At 43.0% G+C, this 7,439-nt stretch overlaps 1 protein-coding gene across 1 annotated transcript in view; it reads right to left on the minus strand.

Annotated features, from left to right (window-relative positions):
• LOC142245424 (QRFP-like peptide receptor) overlaps positions 1-6,870 on the minus strand; it is a 54,566-nt gene extending 47,696 nt beyond the window's left edge. Inside the window, exon 1 of the mRNA XM_075318115.1 lies at positions 6,545-6,870. The gene's annotated coding sequence lies outside the window, so the exon portion shown is untranslated. The remainder of the gene's footprint in view (positions 1-6,544) is intronic.
• Positions 6,871-7,439: the final 569 nt, after the last annotated feature.

The raw sequence follows: 7,439 nt of genomic DNA on the forward strand, positions 1-7,439 counted from the left end.
TAGGGGCCCTATTCTGTGTCCGCCACGGCCTCATTGATTCTAATACTATAAAGCACTGCACCCCTTTACTGCACAGTGTTGCACCATCTATCTATTGGACTGATCTATGGGACCTTGTGCCGCAGCACAATGGTCCAAGAAGTAAGGAGGCCACTTCCACCTCCAACAATCAGCTTCTCTCATAGACAAAACAATTGGACTGCAAAGGGCCCATAAAGGACATAGGGGCCCTATTCTGTGTCCGCCACGGCCTCATTGATTCTAATACTATAAAGCACTGCACCCCTTTACTGCACAGTGTTGCACCATCTATCTATGGGACTGATCTATGGGACCTTGTGCCGCAGCACAATGGTCCAAGAAGTAAGGAGGCCATATCCAGCTCCAACAAGCAGCTTCTCTTATATACAGAACTATTGGACTGCTAAGGGCCCATAAAAGACACAGGGGCTCTATTCTGTGTCTGCCATAGCCTCATTGATTCTGATACTATAGAGCACTGCACCCCTTTACTGCACAGTATTGTGCCATCTATCTATTGGACTGATCTATGGGACCTTGTGCCGCAGCATAATGGTCCAAGAACTAAGGAGACCACTTTCACCTCCAACAAGCAGCTTATCTCATATACAAACCAATTGGACTGCTAAGGGCCCATAAAGGACACAGGGGTCCTATTCTATGTCCGCCACAGCCTCATTGATTCTGATACTATAGAGCACTGCACTCCTTTACTGCAAAGTGTTGCACCATCTATCTATTGGACTGATCTATGGGACCTTGTGCCACAGCACAATGGTCCAAGAAGTAAGGAGACCACTTCTACCTCCAACAAGCAGCTTTTCTCATAGACAAAACTATTGGACTGCAAAATGGCCCATACAATGTTCTTGTACAGGGGCCCATTTCTGTGTCCTCCACAGCCTCATTGATTCTGACAATATAGAGCACCCCTTTACTGCAGAGGGTCGCTCTGGTCACCTGCTGCGCAGCACAGCTCTATGCAGGTAAATTGGGTTGGATGCAGTTTTCTGCATAGCGGGTGGCCAGGACAGGAGTGCTACTGAGCAAGTATAACATTAAAGGGGATAAAACTAACAATACGTTTCCTTCATTTGCAGGATGGGAAGGGTCTCAGATCATTAAATGATTGCATATCCTCATATGTAATCAGATGGGAAATTAAAGGGTTGCCAAATTTGGAAAATCTCCTTTTGTTAGAATGGTATCCTTGGTGCATCATTACTGTGTGCAGTGATCACATCTAGTTGAGATCTGCTATAGCGCCTCTGCAGGGGGAAGAGAGCATTACATGGCTCCCATTCAAGGGCGGACATGGGCTGGAAAGGTCTCTGTGCAACAAAGATGATTGTGCCCTCTACAGTGCCATAGAAATGCCCCCCCCCCCCCTTATCTCTAGGGTCCCTGTGCGGCTGCACATGTTGCACCAATGATATGTACTCCCCTGCTCTCATTGAAATAGTCTGTGTGAAATTCATGGTCTTCTGGAACAACAGATTCTCTGCACCCACTTTTTAGATGAGGGAACTGAGCCAGGACCCCCCCTCTCCAGACACGCTCAGAATTCCTTAATAGATTGTTATAAAATGGGTTTTCCAAAAGCGGAACACCCATTTTAAGGAAAAAACCCTTTAAGGCTATGTTCACATGCTGCATTTTTGTGATTTTTTTTTTCTGCAGCAAAACCTGCTCTCTTGGCAGTAAAAAAGCAACTTCAAAAAAAGACGTTTTGCAGACTTTTTGCTGCTTTTTGGCTGTTTGTTGTTTTTTTTGCTGTGTTTTTGCTGCTTTTTGCAGTATTGTTTTGCAGTGTTTTTTTGCTGCATTTTTGTTGATTTTTTTTCTGCAGCAAAAACTACTCTCTTGGCAGTAAAAAGGCAGTTTAAAAAAAATAGGTTTTGCTGCATTTTTGCTGTGTTTTTGAGGCTTTCTTGCAGTGTTTTGTTGTGTTTTTTTCTGTTTTTGATGCTTTTTTGCTGTTTTTTTCTGCGTATTTGCTGTTTACCTGCTATGCTTCTGCTGCGTTATTTGGTGTATTTTTTACTACATTTTTGCTGATTTTTTTTTTCTGCAGTAAAACCTGCTCTCTTTGCAGAAAAAAAACAGCTTAAAAAAAGCAGTTTTGCTTTGTTTTTGCTGCTTTTTTGAGGCTTTTTTGCAGCTTTTTATTGCTGTGTTTTTGCTGCTTTTTTTTTTACTGTGTTATTGCTGTGCTTTTTAATGCGTTTTTGAGGGTTATTTGCTATGCTTTTGCTGCGTTTTTTGGTGTATTTTTTTGCTGCATTTTTCCTGATTTTTTTTCTGCAGTAAAACGTTTATGCTGCTTTTTGGCAGTTTGTTGTTGCTTTTTTGCTGTGGTTTGGGGTTTTTTGCTGCTTTTTGTTATTTTTGCTGTGTTTTGTCTTTTTTTGTGTTTTTAGCTGCATTTTGGTGTCATTTGTCTACAGTACATGTTTATATAAAGTTAGTTTGTCACCACAAAAGCAGCAAAAACGCAACAAAAAAACGCAGCTGCGCTTTTGCACTTTCGCATTGCTTTCAATGGTAAAAAAAAATTGCAAACACGCTGAAAGGATTGACCTGCTGCTTCTTTCAAAATTGCAGAAGTTTTCCCATTTCAGACAGGAAAAAAAAGCAAATGTGTGTGTGCATGGGATTTTTGGAATCTCCTAGCTTTTGCTGGTGCTGGAGAAGGCAGCTTTTAATTTTCATAAAACTAATGGGAAAAACATGCAAAAAAATGCAGCAAAAAGGCAAAGTGTGAACATAATCCCACTACGTTAGTGGTATATGACATTGAAACACAAAGCACTCAGACACCGCATGAACAACGTACTACTGAGCAATGCAAAGGTACATTACATTGGCCAATCTTGCGAGCATTGGTCTGGTCGGTCACATGTAGGGTGAAGACTGCCCTCTGGTGGCTACTTTTATTTTTTAATAACAGGTAAGTTGTGCGCCCCCCTAATTCTCCATAGTTTGCAGTGTGCACCCTGAGATCCTGGGTGACCTGTGGGGTAAAGGTTTGACTATGGAGCATCTACCTCTCATGGAACCATTGAATTCTCTGGGTGATCACTGTATATTATCAGGCTCTGGCATCCAGGACCTCTTTAATCCTTATAAATAGCCACTAACAGCATTACTATATCATCTCACCATATAATCTACTATTCCCTATACACAGAAACTTCCGAAAAAGTCTGGAAAATCTGTGCTTCACCTAAAATATCTCCCATTATGAGAAACACTAGAAATAAGATATTATGTGTAAATTATGGAGGTGAGCAATTAAGGGTTAATTCAATAAGTATCACACATAATGCTTTATAATATCAGTATTTAGGATATATTACACTATAACGTGCTGACACCACAATATAGTAACTACATAACTGCACCCTGGAGCCGCTGTATTCTTCTCCCACCATACATACAGTCATATAGTATGTAGGAATGTCCTAAAGAAGTAATGTTCACATAGAAAGAATGTTTTAATGAACATCTGTTGGGAGAAATAGGGGAGTGACACTCCCATAAACTCTGTGTATCATTTTCAAGGACGAAGGTGCCTTCTGTAATAATTAAGTTTCTTTCAATATAATAATGAGCTCAGTGGGTATTGCTGACTCAAGGAGAGAGCATGTTGTCTGTGTGTTCTTTGTCTTATATACATTGATATATATCGGCACTGGTATACAGCATTAATGGGGCACCGTCTCTGGATCCTAAATGAAGACTCCATTAGCAGTCTTCACCCAAAATTCCTCCCTTGACATAGTAACTTATGCCTAAACAATGCTAAAAACCTGAATGATAGTATCTTCATGAATCCTGCTCATACAAAGCCTGACTGTACGGTATAATAGATCTTCTGCTGTCTATAGTGCCAAATAGGCTATGCTCTGTCCTCGGTCCTAAATAGGCTATACCCTGTCCATGGTGCTGAATAGGCTATGCCCTGCCTATAGACCTAAATAAGCTATACTCTGTACATCGTGCTGAATATACTATGCTCTTCCTGTAGTGCTAAATAGGCTATGCTCTGTCCATGGTCCTAAATAGGCTATACCCTGTCCATGGTGCTGAATAGGCTATACTCTGCCCATGGCTATGCCCTGTCTATAGACCTAAATAAGCTATACTCTGTCCATAGTGCTGAATATACTGTGCTCTTCCTGTAGTGCTAAATAGGCTATGCTCTGTCCATGGTCCTAAATAGGCTATGCCCTGCCTATAGAGCTAAATAGGCTATGCTCCATCTATGGTGCTGAATATACTGTGCACTGCCTATAGAGGTAAATAGGCTATGGTCTGTCCATGGTTCTAAACAGGCTATGCTCTACACAAGGTGCTGAATATACTATGCCCTGTCCATGGTGCTGAATATACTGTGCTCTGCCTATAGAGCTAAATAGGCTATTTTCTGTCCATGGTGCAGAATAACCTATGCTCTGTCCATTGTGCTACATATGTTATGCTCTACCTATAGAATTTAATGCTCTGTCCATGGTGCTTAATAGGCTATGCTCTGTCCATTACATTGAAAAGGCTATACTCTGTCCATGGTGCTTATTAGACTACGCTCTGTCCATTACACTGAAAAAGCTATCCTTTGCCTTTGGGGATAAATAAATAGGCTATGCTCTATCCTTGGTGCTGAATATACTATGCTCTGTCCATGGTGTTGGATAGGCTATGCTCTGTCCATGGTGCTGAACATACTATGCTCTGTCCATCGTGCAGAATAGATAATGCTCTGTCAATGGTGCTAGGTAGGCTATGCTCTGCCTATGGTGATAAATATGCTATGCTCTGTCCATGATGCAGAATAAGGTATGCTCTGTCCATGATGTTGGATAAGCTATGCTCTGTCAATGTTGAATACACTCTACTCTGTTCATAAAGTCAGATAGGCTATGCTCTGTCCATGGTGTCGAATAGACAATGCTCTGTTCATGATGCTGCATAGACTATGCTCTGTTGCTGGTGCTAGATAGGCTATGTTTTGTCCATGTGCTGGATAGGCTATGCTCTGTCTATGGTGTTAGATTGGCTATGCTCTGTCCATGTGCTGGATAGGCTATGCTCTGTCCATGGTGCTAGATAGGCTATGCTCTGTCCATGGTGCTGGATAGGCTATACTCTGTCCATGGTGCTAGATAGGCTCTGCTCTGTCCATGGTGCTAGATAGGCTATGCTCTATCCATGGTGCTGGATAGGCTATGCTGTGTCCATGGTTCTGGATAGGCTATGCTCTGTTCATGGTGCTAGATAGACTATCCTCTGCCCATGGTCCTAGATAGACTATACTCTGTCCATGGTGTTAGATAGACTATCCTCTGTCCATGGTGCTAGATAGACTATACCTGTCCATGGTGCTAGATAGACTATCCTCTGTCCGTGGTGCTAGATAGACTATCCTCTGTCCATGGTGCTAGATGGGCTATGCTCTATCCATGGTGCTAGATAGGCTATGCTCTATCCATGGTGCTGGATAGACTACGCTGTCTATGATGCCAGATAGGCTATGCTGTGTCCATGGTGCTCGATAGGCTATGCTCCGTCCATTACATGGAATAGATTATGCTCTGTCCATGGTGCTGAATGCTCTGTCCATAGTATGAAATATATCATGCTCTGTCCATGGTGCTGAATGTGCTGGGCTCTGTCCATGGTGCTGAATGTGCTGGGCTCTGTCCATGGTGCTGAATGTGCTGGGCTCTGTCCATGGTGCTGAATATGCTGAGCTCTGTCCATGGTGCTGAATATGCTGTGCTCTGTCCATGGTGCTGAATATGCTGTGCTCTGTCCATGGTGCTGAATATGCTGAGCTCTGTCCATGGTGCTGAATATGCTGTGCTCTGTCCATGGTGCTGAATATGCTGTGCTCTGTCCATGGTGCTGAATATGCTGTGCTCTGTCCATGGTACTGAATATGCTATGCTCTTTCCATGGTACTGAATGTGCTGTGCTCTGTCCATGGTGCTGAATATGCTATGCTCTGTCCATGGTACTGAATGTGCTGTGCTCTGTCCATGGTGCTGAATATGCTATGCTCTGTCCATGGTACTGAATGTGCTGTGCTCTGTCCATGGTGCTGAATATGCTATGCTCTGTCCATGGTGCTGAATATGCTGAGCTCTGTCCATGGTGCTGAATATGCTGTGCTCTGTCCATGGTGCTGAATATGCTGTGCTCTGTCCATGGTGCTGAATATGCTGTGCTCTGTCCATGGTACTGAATATGCTATGCTCTTTCCATGGTACTGAATGTGCTGTGCTCTGTCCATGGTGCTGAATATGCTATGCTCTGTCCATGGTACTGAATGTGCTGTGCTCTGTCCATGGTGCTGAATATGCTATGCTCTGTCCATGGTGCTGAATATGCTGTGCTCTGTCCATGGTGCTGAATATGCTGTGCTCTGTCCATGGTGCTGAAATCTCTTTTGCAGTGAGCTATCCAGTGCCTCAGTGAAATACCACATGTCCCCATAAGTTTTGCAAATAATAAGTCTTACCTGGTGTATAATAAGGAGCAGCAGACTGAGAGTACTATTCACCTTGCTTCTTGGTACAGCACTGAATAATCCACTATATCCCGTAATGCATAAAAATACACTGGTATATACATCCCCCGTTTGATGTCAAGAGATTCTCTGTTGAACTCTTCTTTGCAAATTCTCTTTCTCAATAATATATGTTCATTCAGCTTTGCAGCAACACAATGATGTATGGAGGTAAGTTGGTGATGCCTGGATCTCAGCCTGTAATCCCTCATCTCCCCCTGCGCTGGGAAAAGTAACACAATGTCCACGCACAGCTTATTCTGGCTTCTTCCTAATGTCTTCCAGAGCAGCAAAGTGCAGATTTCATGGCTGGAATGAGAATTTCCTTGGTATTGACAGTGGGATGTAGTGCACAGACAGGCAACGCAGCCCTATAATGACTTCCCCTATAGGCTCGGCAGGTCCTACTGAACTGTGCTCCTCCCAGCATCCAGGCATAGGATCGTCAGTGTTGGGCTTCTATAGAGAGATGCTATTATTTTTATGAATCCTTCATCAAAATTTAATTTAGTTTTTATACACGACTGCACTTTTGCCTTGTTATTTTAACACAGGGAATTCATTCATTTCTGAAAACCGTGTATATTTGATTGTGGAGTTGGGAATAATGGACCAGAAGTGTCCAAATCCTTTTACATCCATCTTGTTGTAATATTAAAGTAACATGGGAAAAATGCATAAATCTATATATTTCTGGACCTTGTGGACCTTCAATGTTGATCCAGAGGAAGACAATGCGGAGGCACGAGGGTCAGGGGGTGCTCTCGTCCGCTCACCTGGCTGTCTTCAGAAAGACCGCACAGACTAGGGCTCATCCCACTGAACGCCCGCACTCCTTCCCTTTGGC

The sequence above is a fragment of the Anomaloglossus baeobatrachus genome, chromosome 7 (genome assembly GCF_048569485.1).
Source record: "Anomaloglossus baeobatrachus isolate aAnoBae1 chromosome 7, aAnoBae1.hap1, whole genome shotgun sequence".
Classification (NCBI taxonomy): domain Eukaryota; kingdom Metazoa; phylum Chordata; class Amphibia; order Anura; family Aromobatidae; genus Anomaloglossus; species Anomaloglossus baeobatrachus.